Source organism: Salvelinus namaycush, chromosome 36, assembly GCF_016432855.1.
Source record: "Salvelinus namaycush isolate Seneca chromosome 36, SaNama_1.0, whole genome shotgun sequence".
NCBI classification, from domain to species: domain Eukaryota; kingdom Metazoa; phylum Chordata; class Actinopteri; order Salmoniformes; family Salmonidae; genus Salvelinus; species Salvelinus namaycush.
In genome coordinates, this window is record NC_052342.1 from 15,317,458 (window position 1) to 15,337,156 (window position 19,699).

The following is a 19,699-nucleotide window of genomic DNA, read 5'->3' on the forward strand; positions in this document are numbered from 1 at the left end:
TTGTGTAACATGTTATAGGACTGTCATCTGAGGTAGTTTTTTCTAGGTTATTTAGGTTGGTTCTAGGTTAGTTAGGTTGGCTTGTGCATGCTACTTGCATCCTACTTGTGCTGTGAAAAATGTCTGTCCTCTTTTTTATTTGGTGGTGAGCTAACATAAATATATGTGGTGTTTTCTCTGTAAAACATTTAAAAAATCGGACATGTTGGCTGGATTGACAAGATGTTTATCTTTCAAATGCTGTATTGGACTTGTTAATGTGTGAAAGTTAAATATTTAAAAAAAATAGATTTTGAATTTCGCGCCCTGCACTTGAGCTGGATGTTGTCATAAGTGTACCGATGTCGGGACAGCCCGCCTAACAGGTTAAAGTTCATGTGGATAATCTTGTGACAAAGCTTAAATTTAAATTGTTTTTTTTTTTTCGTAATAAGGCTTGCTTCCCACTTATGGCTAGAAAAAGGCTTGTTCAGGCCACTTTTCTCTCTGTAATCGATTATGGTGACTTGTTGTATATGCATGCAACCTCCTCCGTCTTACAGATACTGGACTCTGTTTATCATGCATCCTTGCGCTTTATTACAAATGCCAAGTCACTCACCCACCATTGCACATTGTACCAAATGGTAGGTTGGACCTCACTTTATATGCACAGAAAGATACATTTGTATGTTCACCTACAAAGCCCTTTTGGGTAAACTCCCTCTTTACCTCTGTAGTCTGGTCTCCTTCACCACCATCAGTTACCATATCCAGTCTGCTAGGTGGTTGCTACTGAAAGTCCCCAGGACATTCACAGTATGAGGCAAGACTGCCTTCTCTTCTTGTGCACCAGACGCATGGAAGAATCTACAATCCATGGTTCATCAAGATATGTTAATGCCACTGAATAAATGTAAATTATTGATGGGAGACTCTGTTAGAGGAGTGTAAATGCCTTTTTTAGGCTGGATCATGTTGTTGTATGTTTTAATTATGTAATGTATTGATTGTTGCTGCTTTCTTGAAGAGGTATCCCAGTAGAAAAAAAGACTGGGTCTCAATGGGCTTTTCCTGGTTAAATAAGGTTAAATAAATAATGTATATTATCTGTGTTTCAGGTTTGGTTATCTCTCTCTCTCCACACCACTCTCTACCTCTCTCTCTCTCTCTGTTCTCTTCACACCACTCTCCCTTTCAATTCAAGGGCTTTACTGGCATGGGACACATATGTTAACATTGCCAAAGCAAGTGAAGAAGATAATAAACAATAAAAATTAACAGTAAATATTACACTCACAGAAGTTCCAAAAGAATAAAGACATTTCAAATGACATATAGCCTTTGATTCATTTGACCATGAATTGTTGCTAGCTAGACTAGATGAATCTCTCTCTCTTTCTCTCTCTCTCTCTCTCTCTCTCTTTCTCTCTGTCTCTCTGTCTCAGTCTCTCTCTCTCTCTCTGCGCACCTTAACCACACACTCTCTTCTCACCAATCAGGCCCCACATCTCTTTCCATCCATACTGACAGACTATAAATACCTGACCAAAACCAAAACCGAACTACCCCAGGCTCTAGACTAGATGTGTGCACAACGTGGGAGGAGTACAAATAAAGACAAACATTTATCTACTGTTGTTATCATAATACAGTTGAATTTAATTGAATGCATCATGTACAATGATACTGTATGTTGGACACCTGAGGTTTGGGACACCTGCACACCACCATCTTCTCTTTAGTACAATAACCATACTTTAGTGCCCTATGTTCAAAAGACCATAAATGTGTTGAGCACTTGTAGGCCTACTTCAGTCATAGTGCATCCTTGATGTATTTGCATGCAGAGTGAATCCATCCATAAACAAAAAACCTACTGCTGTAATGTTGAGTGAACAGAGGCAGGTGCCAATCCTCTCTGCAGGCTCACATCTGATGCATTCACTGCAGACGCAACATCCTCGGCCTGTGGTCAGTGTCAACTCGCTGGTGTGAACAGGGATGGAAAACAACACACACCTCATACAAAGATCTCTGTGGTCCAACGTTTCCACTCAACAACTAAACAAACTGACATCATGCCTCCACACATTTGGCTTGAACTTTTTTTTTCTTAGGTACTTTTGAGTTCAAAACCTCTTCTGTTACTGTGACATTGAGAGTTTGTTATGGTTTGCTACCAATGCAGTTTGATTTGCACGCATATACTTTGTCTCACTGTGTTTCTAAGGCCTGTGATAAGCCTTGTCACTTTTTCAATGTCACTATTTCTGCTGGACAGAGGGATTCTGAGGAGGTTGATAACCAACCCTCAGGTCCAACACTTTCAGACCATAGTTTTCACACTTTTCAGGTAGGTAGGGCCATGCACTCTGTTTGCTTATAGATAACAAAACCGTTACCAACCAAATGACAAGTGTGCTTCTGAAATGGCACCCTATGGTCCCTGGTCAAAAGAAGTGCCTCTGGTCAAAGGTAGTGCACTATATAGGGAACGAGGTCCCATTTTGGATGCAACCAAGGTCTCCGTCCTCACCCTCTGCACCAAACCCTCTGTCTGAATCATACACACATCACATTTATATGCAGACCACAACCTGTTGTTGTCATGAAACATTGTCTGACAATGTTAACAAAATACTTTCTCTTAAATGTAATTTAAAATGTAATCTATGTAATCCCCAAAAGTAGTAATTTATCATGAGAGGGCCATAAACAATAATTAGTAATGCTGCATACTCCAAGAAAGGTTAAAATATCACCTTTCTGGTAAAAATAGTTATATATTGCTTAGTCACTTTTGAGGACAAAAGCTCAAGAAACAGTACAAATATGACAAAAATGTGAAAATATGAAATATTGCATGACATCAATCAAGTTTATTTTATATAGCCCTTCGTACATCAGCTAATATCTCGAAGTGCTGTACAGAAACCCAGCCTAAAACCCCAAACAGCTAGCAATGCAGGTGTAGAAGCACGGTGGCTAGGAAAAACTCCCTAGAAAGGCCAAAACCTAGGAAGAAACCTAGAGAGGAACCAGGCTATGAGGGGTGGCCAGTCCTCTTCTGGCTGTGCCGGGTGGAGATTATAACAGAACTATGCCAAGATGTTCAAAAATGTTCATAAGTGACAAGCATGGTCAAATAATAATCATGAATAATTTTCAGTTGGCTTTTCATAGCCGATCATTAAGAGTTGAAAAACAACAGGTCTGGGACAGGTGGCGGTTCCATAACCGCAGGCAGAACAGTTGAAACTGGAATAGCAGCAAGGCCAGGCGGACTGGGGACAGCAAGGAGTCATCATGCCCGGTAGTCCTGACGTATGGTCCTAGGGCTCAGGTCCTCCGAGAGAAAGAAAGAGAGAAGGAGAAAATTAGAGAGAGCCAAGATTTTCAAAATGTTCATAAATGACAAGCATGGTCAAATAATAATCAGGAATAAATGTCAGTTGGCTTTTCATAGCCGATCATTAAGAGTTGAAAACAGCAGGTCTGGGACAGGTAGGGGTTCCGTAACTGCAGGCAGAACAGTTGAAACTGGAATAGCAGCAAGGCCAGGCGGACTGGGGACAGCAAGGAGTCATCATGCCCGGTAGTCCTGACGTATGGTCCTAGGGCTCAGGTTCTCAGAGAGAGAGAAAGAAAGAGAGAACGAGAGAATTAGAGAGAGCATACTTAAATTCACACAGGACACTGGATAAGACAGGAGAAGTACTCCAGGTATAACCAACTGACCCTAGCCCCCCGACACATAAACTACTGCAGCATAAATACTGGAGGCTGAGACAGGAGCGGTCAGGAGACACTGTGGCCCCATCCGAAGATACCCCCGGACAGGGCCAAACAGGAAGGATATAACCCCACCCACTTTGCCAAAGCACAGCCCCCGCACCACTAGAGGGATATCTTCAACCACCAACTTACAATCCTGAGACAAGGCCGAGTATAGCCCACAAAGATCTCCACCACAGCACAAACCAAGGGGGGGCGCCAACCCAGACAGGAAGATCACGTCAGTAACTCAACCCACTCAAGTGACGCACCCCTCCTAGGGACGGCATGAAAGAGCACCAGTAAGCCAGTGACTCAGCCCCTGTAATAGGGTTAGAGGCAGAGAATCCCAGTGGAGAGAGGGGAACCGGCCAGGCAGAGACAGCAAGGGCGGTTCGTTGCTCCAGAGCCTTTCCGTTCACCTTCACACTCCTGGGCCAGACTACACTCAATCATATGACCTACTGAAGAGATAAGTCTTCAGTAAAGACTTAAAGGTTGAGACCGAGTCTGCGTCTCTCACATGGGTAGGCAGACTGTTCCATAAAAATTGAGATCTATAGGAGAAAGCCCTGCCTCCCGCTGTTTGCTTAGAAATTCTAGGGACAATTAGGAGGCCTGCGTCTTGTGACCGTAGCGTACGTATAGGTATGTACGGCAGGACCAACTCGGAAAGATAGGTAGGAGCAAGCCCATGTAACGCTTTATAGGTTAACAGTAAAACCTTGAAATCAGCCCTTGCCTTAACAGGAAGCCAGTGTAGGGAAGCTAGCACTGGAGTAATATGATCAAATTTCTTGGTTCTAGTCAGGATTCTAGCAGCCGTATTTAGCACTAACTGAAGTTTATTTAGTGCTTTATCCGGGTAGCCGGAAAGTAGAGCATTGCAGTAGTCTAACCTAGAAGTAACAAATGCATGGATTAATTTTTCTGCATCATTTTTGGACAGAACATTTCTGATTTTTGCAATGTTACGTAGATGGAAAAAAGCTGTCCTTGAAACAGTCTTGATATGTTCGTCAAAAGAGAGATCAGGGTCAAGAGTAACGCCGAGGTCCTTCACAGTTTTATTTGAGACGACTTTACAACCATCAAGATGAATTGTCAGATTTAACAGAAGATCTCTTTGTTTCTTGGGACCTAGAACAAGCATCTCTGTTTTGTCCAAGTTTAAAAGTAGAAAGTTTTCAGCCATCCACTTCCTTATGTCTGAGACACAGGCTTCTAGCGAGGGCAATTTTGGGGCTTCACCATGTTTCATTGAAATGTACAGCTTTTTTTCTATTCTATTCTATTCTATTCTATTTTTCTATTTCTATTTTTCTATATTTTCTATTCAACAAAACTGTATGAGTAAGGCTTGAAAATACTTTCTAAATATAGTATAATTAAATTATAAAACCACTAACTATAGATTTAAACTTCCTTATAACTGTAAAATACATATTTGTATGTTTAGTGAACTCGCCTTTCATCTCATACTAATCTTGTCCATCTATGACAAACAGAAAGTGTTTTTTGTTTAAAAATATATTAATTATTTTAGATGAATGGCTATAAATCGATCTCTTAATGTGCTATAGTGAAGAAACCATTCTCTCCTGCTGCGCTGTGATGTAGGGTTCAGCCAGGAGTTGATGGACAGTCGGAAGAGCAAATTAAATGGTGGGAGGGACATCCCAGCTTTGAGTGGTTTCAGAACTCACATCATAAGTCACACTAAAATATACTACTGTATCCGTGGGAACCAGGGTTATTGCTCAATGCAAGACATTTTTATCTATGGTGTCCACAGGTTGATTTATAAGCTAAAATGTTGGTCGGTCGGAACCGGGACCAGAACCAAGCAGGTCCCCTAAACATGGACTTTTATCACATGATGTCAGACAAATATCAGAATGCTTTCAATAACTTGATAAAGTATTGAGAGGATACAATAATTAAGGAGATGTCTATATACAGTGCCTTCGGAAAGTATTCAGAACCCTTGACTTTACCCACATTTTGTTACGTTACAGCTTTATTCTAAAATTGATATATATATTTTTTCCCTTATCAATCAACACACAATACCCCATAATGACAAGCAAAAGCAGGTAATTTTTTGTTGTTATTGCTAAATATCACATTTACATAAGTATTCAGACCCTTTTCTCAAGACTTTGTTGAAGCACCTTTGGCAGCGATTACAGCAACGAGTCTTCTTGGGTGTGACACTACCAGCTTGGCACACCTGTATTTTGGGAGATTCTCTCATTCTTCTCTCAATTAGTGTGAGATTGAGGGCATTTCACTTAGATTGTAGGACTTCCGTGGTGTTAAGCATATCCCAGTTTAGGTCACCTAACAGAACAAACTCTGAAGATAGATGGGGGGCAATCAATTCACATATGGTGTCCAGGGCACAGCTGGGAGCTGAGGGGGGTCTATAACAGGCGGCGGCAGTGAGAGACTTATTTCTGGAGAGAATAATATCTTTCTGTGTTAAATATATGTCCAAAAAACCTAAAGCTTTCTTATATCTCATAGATATAGGACAGACACTTCAAAACCTTATTCTTTTTATCTCCATTCATAAATCTGTAATTCAATGCGCCTCAATGGACTATAGCAGTAAAGGCCACATTCAATATTTTTTCAAATACTTTATTCGTTTTTGATACCTAAAGGGTTCTAAAGTTCAAAATCAAATAGGTAACTGATCCATGGTATGACCATCTTAAAACAATTCCATATGTTATCTTAGTAGAACCCCCCCCTCCACCACAACGGCTTAGTCTCTGAGATGTTTTAAACTGCTTGGGAAGACATTCACTGGCATTTGTCATACTCATGAATAATGTTACTGATATGTTTATTAAATTACACTTCTATGAGTGTGTAGATAGGAGCCTGCCAATCATAATCAAGCCATATTATCATAAACACTTACATTCAGGAACTGAAATGTGGACAAGAATATATACGCATTTGGTGTCCATATCTCTCAATCACTACTAAGGCGATAGCTTTCTGAAGAAAACGGAAAGTGTACTCATGTAGCATGAGGATAGAAAAAGATCAGAGGGGAGGGTTGAACTGTCCTGTTCCGTGTCTTTACTAATGTCACAGCAGCCAATCAGGCCTGTGGACCATCTCTCCAGTCAGGTATAAAAAGACAGCCATAACCTCTTGACTCTCACTCTTATCTGACACACAGGACGACAAAAGGACATGCTATTCACAGAAGATGACGATGACAAAACTGTGTCTCATAATCTCTCTTTTATTTAGAGCAGGTAAGACATTGTGTGGACAAGATTTTTAAAAAATTCTGGTGGAATAAGGGTACATAATGTTACGGACCTGTAAACGCATGAATCTGATGTGTAGACTTTGATTGACATAAAACATGTCTTTTTTTCAGTGTTGTCCATTGGTATCATTACTCAGTCTGATCTTTTGAAGACCTTCATCCCTGGAGACACTGTTGATTTGAAATGCTTCATCTCTGGGACTGGCGGAGACTACTACAACTGGTTCAAACTAACAGTAGGACAAGCTCCAGCGATGATAGTATCTCTTTACCTTGACTCAAAAGATCCAACACTTTACGGGGAGTTTGACAACAATCCTCGGTTTTCTGCAGAGAAGAACGGAGACAGTTTTGTGCTGACCATTTCAAATGCCAAGCCATCGGATGTGGGGATGTATTACTGTGCTGCACGTGATTATGATGGCATGATCTTTGGAAATGGTATATTTCTGATGCATAAAGGTGAGTAACACAGAAGTTAATATGGAATGTTACTGTCTCAGTGGCTTTGCATATGGAAATTGTGAATTTCATTTGTAATTAGAAGTTCATTAGGACTTTGGTTTTATTGAGTAAAAGGTGCAGGGTCCAGGAACCATCATCTTACTCAGCAGTCTGTGTCTGAGTCAGTCCAGCCAGGAGACTCTGTGACTCTGAACTGTACAGTACACACTAAGACCTGTTCAGGAGATCACAGTGTCTATTGGTTCAGACATGGCTCAGGAGAATCCCGTCCAGGAATCATTTACACACATGGAGACAGGAGTGATCAGTGTGAGAAGAGCCCTGAGGCTGGGTCTCCTACACAGAGCTGTGTCTACAACCTCCCCAAGAGGAACATCAGTCTCTCTGATGCTGGGACTTACTACTGTGCTGTGGCCTTATGTGGGGAGATACTGTTTGGAAACGGGACCAAGCTGGAGATCAATGGTAAGTGATACGTCTTTACAGTTTTTGTTTATATCTTTGTTTAATCTACTGTGTCCAACTACATACAGTACAAGTTATTTATATCACATGAGAAAATGTTTTCCCAGACATTTACGGAGACCCTCTTCTCTTGGTGTACTGCTTGAGCTCAGCATTGGGTCTCTCGTTTATCCTGATAATTTTCCTTGGTTACATCATGTACAAGATGAACAAGAGAAAGTGTCTGCAGTATAGAGGTAAGAGATATCCAAATTAAATGAACTAATGATGTATGTAGCAGGTAAAGTCCTTCATTGAAGTTGCTCTTCTTTGACATCACCAGATGTAGAGTGGGGCAAAAAAGTATTTAGTCAGCCACCAATTGTGCAAGTTCTCCCACTTAAAAAGATTGAAGATGAAACGTGGCTGGGTCTTTCAGCATGACAATGATCCCAAACACACCGCTCGGGCAACGAAGGAGTGGGTTCGTAAGAAGCATTTCAAGGTCCTGGAGTGGCCTAGCCAGTCTCCAGATCTCAACCCCATAGAAAATCTTTGGAGGGAGTTGAAAGTCCGTGTTGCCCAGCAAAAGCCCCAAAACATCACCGCTCTAGAGGAGATCTGCATGGAGGAATGGGCCAAAATACCAGCAACAGTGTGTGAAAACCTTGTGAAGACTTACAGAAAACGTTTGACCTCTGTCATTGCCAACAAAGGGTATATAACAAAGTATTGAGGTAAACTTTTGTTATTGACCAAATACTTATTTTCCACCATACTTTGCAAATAAATTCATAAAAAATCCTACAATGTGATTTTTTCTGGATTTCTTTTCTCATTTTGTCTGTCATAGTTGAAGTGTACCTATGATGAAAATTACAGGCCTCTCTCATCTTTTTAAGTGGGAGAACATGCACAATTGGTGGCTGACTAAATACTTTTTTGCCCCACTGTATCTGTAATGGAATGAGAAGTCGTATCTTTATATTTTCTGTCTTTCTTTTTAGGACCCGTCTCTCAGACAAGAAGTCCAGCAGTCTCTTATTCAGATACAGGGGTAAGTCAAATTCATAATATTTTCTATTACTATGTAAAAAAAAAAGATTTAATAATAACGTGTAGTCATATTCTCCCTCCATTTTGTAATTGTTCTTCACAGGCCCACGATGCAGACAGTCTCCATTATGTAGCTCTGAATCTGAGCAACAATCAGAACAGGTCTAGAAGACAGAGAAGCAACATGGAGGAAGAGACGGTGGTCATGTACTCTGGGATCAGACAGTAGAACTGGATGAATGAAACAGTTGTCCTTTCATATCAGATAGCTCTTTAACTTGCCCTAACTTCATTAGCTTTGTATTGCTTCAGTAAAATGTGTTGAAATCAGTGGTCATAGTTTTTCAAGTGTAATATAAAGTGCAAATAGAAAAATAAAACATTTCCATCTGTTAAACCAAATTAATTTGAATAAGTTGAACTCAATGCATTCTGTTCACACACCTCTGTGGTCATAGTGGATGGTGTTACAGTGACTTTCCACCATTGGAAACTAACCTTTCATAGACCTTTAACCCAGGAAGACTGACCTGCAGCAACACACTGCACTCTACTTTTCCTCTCAGGGCCACCGTACTGTTCATACCCCTGAGTGCAACAATGGTCTCTAAACACAGAGCTTACAATGTAAAGGTCAATGTCTTTACATTTATGTGAAGTCAGGTAGTCCCTTGCATCATGTTACAGTAAATAACGTAGACCTCTTTCAACATAATTACTCATAGTGAAAGTGGCACAACAGCCCACACCACAGAAGGAGAACAGGCCAGTTATAGTGTAGGAGGTTTTCTTCTTTGTTTTCTCTTTAAGACATAGGCCTAATGATTGCATGCCACACACCCCCTCACATACACAGCAACATATTTACATGTACTCTGCGGTCTGCTATGAACAAAACATTAAGCTGTAGCTATCTACACTTTGGTAAGGCCTGTTGGCCTTTTGCACAGGACCCTCTCTGTCTTACTCTCTCTCCCTCTGTCTCTGTCTCTTTCTGTCTCTCTTCATGTGGTTTCAGCAGGATCTCAGTGGTGTCAGTCAGTTGTATGACATACTCTTTTACTCTTCATGTTGCCCTTTTTATCAACAATATAACACTATTTTTACGAGGCATCTAGTTAATTATACATAGTCGACTGAAATCTGTATAAAAACACAATGAACTATTTATTAGGTCATTTGACCTAGACATCTGAAGTCCGTAGTTAAACACAAACCGTGGTTTGAAGTGTGATGTAAAGTATCATCATCATCTGGGCCAAGAAGAAAGAGCCTCCTTCTAATTATATAATGGGAGGGATTTTATCTGTCAATACATTACAGAATAAATAGTATTTGAGGTATTGTTGTTTAAGTAAAGACTATTGACATGTTTTCTGTTTCTCTGTGTTACTATGTGACTGTGTGGAAGTGATAGAGGCCCTAGAGGATGACAGTGTCATAACATGTGGCCAACCAGGTCCCAACTACTGTATGACTCCCATGGACCACAATGGCAAGAAAAACATTAAGTAAAGGATCCACTGACTCTTGCTGTTGTGTCTCTTATTTTGGGTGGACAAGCCCTCTGTTGGCCAGCTGCAGTACATAGTATTGTAGACAGTATGAGCTGTAGTTAGACCTAATAAAGCATAAATCCACAGTAGTCACATTGTTAAAAAAATTAAACTGAACATCAACATATTCAAACTTGCTATGTGATAAAGTTGTTGGGCAACACAGAATCAAGCTGTACAACAACATAAGAGGACAGTGTTGGTTCCATTCATGGTCTACTGGGCGGCCTACCGAGTGTTCAGCCAATCAGATTTGACCATCAAAATTAGACGGTACCTGAGATGAACCAATGAACGCAAACGCAAGTTTCCATTCTTTTCTGTGGAGAGACTGCATTTTACACAGGTCAGTCTCGTCCCGTGAAAGCAGGATAAATACACTACTCACATTTCTTTTGATATGGAAAGCATGTCAATAACATCTAGCTCAATTGACTAATGTTATACAAGTTCTCTATACATGTAAAGTGCTCACTATAGGCATTTGGTAAATGTAATAAATGCAGTAACTATAGTGTTTTTTTCAGGTGCATCTCAAACACCAGATCTTGTTCAGTCCACTTCTTCCCAGAAAGCAGAGCTTGGAGGCAATGTGACTATTGAATGTCACATAACTAGTGAAAACATAAACTACATGCTATGGTACAAACTCACCACTGGCATGGTGCTTCAGTACATCGCTAAATGCTCTAAGTACCTGGGTGATGTCCTATTCAACAATTAATTTGATGGCTGATTGACTGTGATGGCAGGCAAAACCACATTTCACCTCAAAATTTCTGCCACAAAGGGACCTTGGGACCTACCATTGTGGGAATATTTTCTTGAAACACATGCTCGTTGATGATGGAACCATGTTAATGCTGACAGGTGAAAATATTACAAATACTCCACCTTTTATTATTATTTATATTTGATTAGTCATTTTCCATAACCATGCTTTTTTGTGATCTACCATTCTTAGGCACAAAGTCAAAACGCAATACACAATGAGACGTGCGCAAGAGAACACAGTGTCTGTTGGTTCAGACATGGCTCAGGAGAATCCCATCCCATCTAGGAATCATTTACACCCATGGAGACAGGAGTAATCAGTGTAAGAAGAGCCCTGAGGCGGGGTCTCCTACACAGAGATGTGTTTACACCCTCCCCAAGAGGAGCCTCAGCCTCTCTGATGCTGGGACTTACTACTGTGCTGTGGCCTCATGTTGGGAGATACTGTTCGGGAACAGGACTAGGCTGAAGATCAAGGGTAGGTGATACATCTTATATCTTTGTTCATATCTATTGTATAATCTACTGTGTAAAACTGTATACAGTACTAGTTATTTAGATCACATAAGAAAATGTGCAATCATCCTGTAAGGCGTGTGTAACTGGTGGCAGGGAAGTCAGACGCAGGAGAGCAGAATAGGTAATAGCCGGAGCAGTTTAATTGTAAAACCAACGGCATATTGAAATAAATAAACATGGGTACAAAACCCGATGCACACCAGTAACATGTGCACAAGAACTTACAATAAACCATTCCACACAAAGACATGGGGGAACAGAGGGTTAAATACACAAACAATAAATTAGGGAAACTGAAACCACTGTGTAGGAAAACAAGACAAAACAAATGGAAAATGAAAAATGGATCGACGATGGCTAGAAGACCGGTGACGCCGACCGCCGAACACCGCCCGAACAAGGAGAGGAAACGACTTCGGTGGAAGTCGTGACACATCCATAGTTACTTTACTTCAATCATCATATTAATTTTCCCAGACAATGGTGCAGACCCTCTCCTCTTTGTTTACTGCCTGACCTCAGCACTGGGTCTCTCGTTTATCCTGATCATTGTCCTTGGTAGCATCATGTACAAGATGAAGAAAAGAAAGTGTCTGCAGTGTAGAGGTAAGTGAAGTCCATATAAAATAAATGAATATTGTATGTAGCAGGTGTCACGTTCCTGACCTGTTTTCTGTTATTTTTGTATGTGTTTAGTTGGTCAGGGCGTGAGTTGGGGTGGGCATTCTATGTTTTGTGTTTCTATGTTTAGGTCATTTGTAATTAGCCTTATATGGTTCTCAATCAGGGACAGGTGTTTGACGTTTCCTCTGATTGAGAACCATATAAAGGTAGGCTGTTCACACTGTTTGTTTGTGGGTGATTGTCTTCTGTGTCTGTGTATGTTGCACCACACGGGACTGTTTCGGTTTGTTTGTTCGTTTGTTGTAGTCTGTACCTGTTCGTGCGTTCTTCGTGTTATATGTAAGTTCTCATAGTTCAGGTCTGTCTACGTTCGTTTGTTATTTTGTAGTTTGTTGAAGTGTTTTCGGTTTTTCGTCTTTTCTTTAATAAACTTCATTATGTCCACTTTCCACGCTGCGCTTTGGTCCAATCCCTACTCCTCCTCTTCTTCCGAAGAGGAGGAGGACAACCGTTACAGCAGGTAAATTCCTTTTTAGAAGTCGCTCTTCTTTGATATCACCAGATGTATCTGTAATGGAAGAAGCAGTTGTATCTTTATATTTCTGTCTTTCTTTTCAGGATCTGTCTCAGACAAGAAGTCCAGGACTCTTTTCTTCAGATACAGGGGTAAGCAGAATTCCTGATGTTGTATTACCATAAAAACATATAGTAATATTCCTCACCATTTTATAATTGTTCTTCACAGGCCCAAGATGCAGACAGTCTCCATTATGTAGCTCTGAATCTGGAAACAAGAAGAACAGGTCTAGAAGACAGAGAAGCAACATGGAGGATGAGATGTTGTACTCTGGGATCAGACATTAGAACTGGATGAATGACAGCCTTAATTGTTAACTTCATTGGCTGTAACTGTAATGAATTAGGTGCATTGCTTCTCTGCCAAACTCATTTGACAATTACTTTCTTGTGAGAAGATACATGAAGCATTTAACAATAATCAGAACAAAAGTGTAACATATATGCTGGGAGTCGGAAAGTAAGTTCAGGTGGTGAGTTTAATAATAAACGGAACATAGAACAATATAACAAACACGAGTAGCGTATAGACATGAAACACATAGTCAACACTTTAATTTTATTTAACCTTTATTTAACTAGGCAAGTCAGGTAAGAGCTGTCTGTGGAATGGAACTAAAGGAGTGACAGACATAGGGGAGGTAATCAGTGAAGTGATGGAGTCCAGGTGTGCCTAATGATGAATGCCAGCTGGGCGTAATGATGAAGGCCAGGACCGGTGGTTCCTAAACCTGCGAGAGTAGACATGACAAAAGGAAGGTATTTATTTAGGCCAGACTCAGGCATCTTTATGTTGCAGTGATGAACCGTGTTTTTCTCTTCTCATGCCACTAACATCCGCTCACACACACAGCAACCTATTTACATGTACTCTGGTGTCATTTCTTAATTAAGAAGAACATTAGACATGGTAGTATGCCTTTAATTAGTAAACAAGAAGCGGTTTCAAGTGTTTTAAATGTTTTGTCATTTTTCTTTTAGCGGGTACCCCTTCTCAGCAAAGCCAGAATGTGAAGCCTCACGCCAACACATCAGACCAACAGGTTAGCAGGATGAGACAGGGATAGAGTATTGAAGAAAAAGATTACAGCATTAGATTTGACCCATAATCTGAATTCTCTGAGTCCTAAACGGTGATAATGACGCCCTGAACTATACTGCCCTGTAGTTCAGTGACAAGAAGAGTACCAAGCCCAGGAGACGGTGGAGAGAACAGAGGAAGAAACCATCAACTCTGGTGTGAGTCATCAAGACAGTATGTGACATATGAGGGTTCTTCAATTAGCATCATTCTAAATTAAGCCCCGCCCCTCTGAACTCCACATTGATCTTGACAGAGCCAGCATGAACTGACTATTATATACATTTCTCATTTATTGTAGGATGTTATTGCAGGGGCCTAGCTATGCCTAACATAAATGTAAAAACTGTCAGATGCTGAGCATAATTGTCCAGCAAGTGTGAAAGCTGATACTAGGATGATTTCAGAAGTCTCAAATCCTTTGCAATAGTGGTTGAGGTTGACTGACTGTTTAATGATTTTTGCAAATGTCTGAATTCTTCCTTTTGATGATATTAGTTGTATCATGGAACTCTGTAACCTGCCTTTATGCTTGTGTGATATTTCAATAAACATGTTTTTATTTCCTAGTTTAATGACTTGCCCAATTCTTACCACTTCTTTGCACCAGTTATCAAAGGATCACATCTTTGTTTTGTCAAAAAGGTGCCAACCTCACCAGAGTTCACTTCCGCCTGAAAGCTTGAATTGCCTTCTTCAGACATGAAGTGAGAAATACACAGTGGCTTTACATTGTATGTCAAAGAGGACATATGTACCAGTAGTCTCAGCCACCGACCCAAATGATGAAAAAATACAAACCAGTAACTCTGACTTTACATCATTTGAAGGGCTGCTCTAACTATGGTATGCCACAGGATACATGTTAGATTGTAGCTTTTATCAGATGTTTTATGCCTGTTCAGACAGCCAATAAAATCACTTAGTTCACTGTTTCCACCTAAAAGGTGCCCTGTTGTCAGACACACACACTATACAGTTCAGAAAGGACATTAACATGATGATTATATATTGGACAATCTTTTTGTTTTAAGCCAATTTGGGTAAGTAAGTAATATTAATATGGTTCCTTTTATGTTTTATGTCATGGTCTTTTTCATTCTTTTGAATGACTATGTAGTCTGAATAATGATAATAATGTATAATTCTGTACTATAACTTTGTCTGATTTATTTTGTTTGTTTGTTTCACAGGTTGTGCACTTAACACGGATGAAATCCAACCAGACCCTTTGATAGTTACACAACTGGGACAAAGTGTATCTCTCACTTGCTTTTGTCGATCTCATTTGATCAGAGTCTCTTGGTACAAGCAAACTGTTGGACAGAAGCCTCTTCTCATGGCATCATCATATTATGAGACTGAAAATAGTTTTTATTTCAAAAACTTTACCGAGGACTTTACTGAGACTAAAAGTTTGAGTGTGAAGAGAGGATTTGACAGCTGTAACCTGACCATCTCCAAGACAAAGTCAGGGGACTCAGCTACATACTACTGTGTTAGTTTGTCAGCGAAGGGAAGTCAAATTTGGAGAAGGAACTGTTTTAATTGTCAAAGGTAACTTAAGTTGCTTTAAAAATGTTGGTACTGAAGTGTGTTCATATAATGCTAAAATAATTAATCAAGCAATAAAGAATGTACAAACCATGATCTTATTCACTCTCATCAGATTCAGGGTCCAACAGCATGTCTGTGCTCCAGCAGCCTGTGTCTGAGTCAGTCCAGCCAGGAGACTCTGTGACTCTGAATTGTACAATACACACTGAGACCTGTGCAGGAAAACACAGTGTCTATTGGTTCAGACATGGCTCAGGAATATCCCATCCAGGAATAATTTACACCCATGGAGACAGGAGTGATCAGTGTGAGAAGAGCCCTGAGGCTGGGTCTCCTACACAGAGCTGTGTCTACAACCTCCCCAAGAGGAACCTCAGCCTCTCTGACTTACTATTGCGCTGTGGCCTCATGTGGGGAGATGCTGTTTGGGAACGGGACCAAGCTGGACGTTGACTGTTAGTGATATTTCTGACATTTCTAAAATGTTTCTAACATTGTACGCCTGGATGAACAAAATGTCCTGAATCTCCTCTGTCACTGTCTGTTTTTCCACAGATGGTTGTAAGGAGGACCAGGTTCTCTTGGTGTACTGTTTGGGTGTAGCGTTGGCTCTTTGTGTCATCATCATCATTGTCCTTGGTTGAGTTACGTACAAGATGACCAAGAAAACCTCTCTGCTGTCCAGAGGTAAACGTTGTCATTGCCCACAATATATGATTAAACTGTTGGTGCAGTGTAAAGTGCATTTTGAAAGTATTCACACCCCTTGACTGTTTCGACATGTTGTTACGTTACAGCCTTATTAAAAAATTCCCATAATGACAATGTGAAAAAAGTTTTTTAGAAATGTTTGCACATTTTTATTTATTTAATACAGAAATACCTTATTTACATAAGTATTCCGACCCTTGGCTATTTGACTCAAAATTGAGCTCAGGTGCATCATGTTTCCATTGATCATCCTTCAGATGTTTGTACAACTTGATTGGAGTCCACCTCTGTTAAAGGAATTGTCCGTAGAGTTCCGAGACAGGATTGTGTGAAGGCACAGATCTGGAAAAGGGTACCAAAACATTTCTGCAGCATTGAAGGTCCCAAAGAACACAGTGGCTGTCATAATTCTTAAATGGAAGAAGTTTGGAACCACCAATACCCTTCCTATAGCTTACCGCCCGGCCAAACTGAGCAATCGGGGGAGAAGTGCCTTGGTCAGGGAGGTGAACAAGAACGCGATGGTCACTCTGACAGAGCTCCAGAATTCCTCTGTACAGATGGGATAACCTTCCAGAACCATCTCTGCAGCACTCCACCAATCAGGCCTTTATGGTAGAGTGTGCAGATGGGAGAACCTTCCAGAACGACAACCATCTCTGCAGCACTCCACCAATCAGGCCTTTATGGTAGATTGGCCAGATGGAAGCCACTCCTTAGTACAAGGCACATGAATGCCCGCTTGGAGTTTGACAAAAGCCACCAAAATACTTTCAGACCACGAGAAACAAGATTGTCTGGTCTGATGAAACCAAGATTGAAGTCTTTGGCCTGAATGTCAAGTGTCACGTCTGGAGGAAACCTGGCACCATCCCTACTGTGAAGCATGGGGGTAGCAGCATCATGCTGTGGGGATGTTTTTCAGCGGCAGGGACTGGGAGACTAGTCAGGATCGAGGGAAAGATGAACGGTGCAAAGTACAGAGAGTTCCTATATGAAAACCTGCTCCAGAGCCCTCAGGACCGCATACTTGGGCGAAGGTTCACCTTCCAACAGGGCAACGACCCTAAGCACACAACCGAGACAACGCAGGAGTGGCTTCAGGACAAGTCTCGGAATGTCCTTGAGTGGTCCAGCCAGAGCCCGGACATGAATCCGATCGAAAATCTCTGGAGAGCCATAAAAATAGCTGTGCAGCAATGCTCCCCATCCGACCTGACATATTTTGAGAGGACCTGCAGAAGAGAGTTGGAGAAACTCCCCAAATACAGGTGTGCCAAGCTTGTAGTGTCATACCCAAGAAGACTTGAGCCTCTAATCATTGCCAAAGATACTTGAAAGTACTGAGTAAAGGGTCTGAATACTTATGTAAATGTTATATTTCAGATAAAATATAAACTGTTTTTGCTTTGTCATTACAGTATGTGGTATTGTGTAGATTGATCAGGGAAAGAACAAGGTAATCTATTTTAGAATGAGGCTGTAACGTAACAAATTGTGGAAAATGTCAAGTGGTCTGAAGATATTCCAAATGCACTGCACATTACGTTTTAGTCATGAAATTGGGTTATTTTATTGTGTGATGATGATGATGATTCCTTCATGTTTGTCTAAAAGGAACGCACCCTCAGCCAAGTGGTCCGACAATCCACAGTTATCATAACCAGGTATGCAGATCTTATGACGTTGATGTAAACAAATGATCAGGTCATTTCCTGATGTCTTTGAAATTTGTTTTGCTATTCCTCTTAGGATCAAGAAGATGATGACACACTCACATCGGTCCATTATGCTGCTCTGAATGTCATCCACAAGAAGCCAAAGACCCAGAGACAGAGGAGCACCTTGGAGAGAGACACTGTGTACTCTGGGCTGAGGTGCCAAAACATGGACTGAAATGTCAACTTTTACTCCTTAAAGACTTGCATCGCTTTTTCTGTTACACACTGTGTTTTTATTATTATAATTGTGTTTCAATTGCTTGTATTCTGTCAAACTCCTTTTTACATTACTGTTGTGCATTTTAGATCAAATAAAGCATGAATTCACTGTAATTTAGATGTATTGTTTGATTTTCTCTCATATTCTTCAAGTTAAATTGGTATGTTTGCAGGGACATTGCACCCTGATTACATGATGTGCATATAAGCATGCATAGAGTTAATTCTATTGACTATCACTTTCAGTTGTCTCAAAGCTCTATTTTTTATGCTGTATACTGCATCACATATCTGTGGTGTTCTGACAGCCTTAAATATATGTTCCACTCAGCTTAACTCATCTCTAACCCCCAGCAATGACAGTTAATCCTCACCACACACTGTCTTCACACACCTCAGTGCATCAAAACCACAAAATAATATGTCACTAAGATCACAACTCACTCTTTAATGATAAAAGCCTGAACTAATAATAGACTTCTTAGCTGAGTATATTTTGAAGAGAGCTGATATTGTTGAAAATATAATTCAAATATCACTACGTACACATTGTAACTGAGACGTTTTGACAAACAATACAAAATGTTAATATGCATTTGTTCAGGTTGAAGTACTGCACTTAATTTCTCTTTCAATAGGGTGTAGCAGTGTACATGGAAGTCCAGATAACTCCCTTAACAGTAGAGTTGGCAGCAACTTTTAGAATTGTCAACATTTTCAAAATGTTCACTAAGAATTGTTGAAAACGTACTTTCCTGTGATATTTCACGTGTGTAACAGTGGTGGAAAAAGTACCCAATTTTCATACTTGAGTAAAAGTCAAGATACCTTAATAGAAAATTACTAAAAGTGAAAGTCACCCAGTAAAATACTACTTGAGTAAAAGTCTAAAAGTATTTGGTTTTTAAAAATATTTAAGTGTCAAAAGTAAATGTAATTGCTAAAATATGCAATTAAGTATGCAATTAAGTATCAAAGGTTAATATATAAAATTGTTCACATTCCTAATATTCAGCAAACCAGACGGCACCATTATCTTGTATTTTTTATTTATTTACGGATAGCCAGGGGCACACGTCAACACTCAGACATAATTTATGAATGAAGCATGTGTGTTTAGTGAGTCCACCAGATCAGAAGCAGTAGAGATGACCAGGGATGTTCTCTTGATAAGTGCGTGAAATTTCCTGTCCTGCTAAGCATGCAAAATGTAACGAGTACTTTTGGGTGTCGGGAAAAAGTATGGAGCAAAAAGTATATTATTTTCTTTAGGAATGTAGTGAAGTAAAAGTAAAAGTTGTCAAAAATATAAATAGTAAAGTACAGATACCCCAAAAAACAACTT

At 40.2% G+C, this 19,699-nt stretch overlaps 1 pseudogene; it reads left to right on the forward strand.

The window, feature by feature from the left end:
- LOC120030255 overlaps positions 1–18,310 on the forward strand; it is a 33,017-nt pseudogene extending 14,707 nt beyond the window's left edge.
- The last annotated feature ends 1,389 nt before the right edge of the window (positions 18,311–19,699 follow it).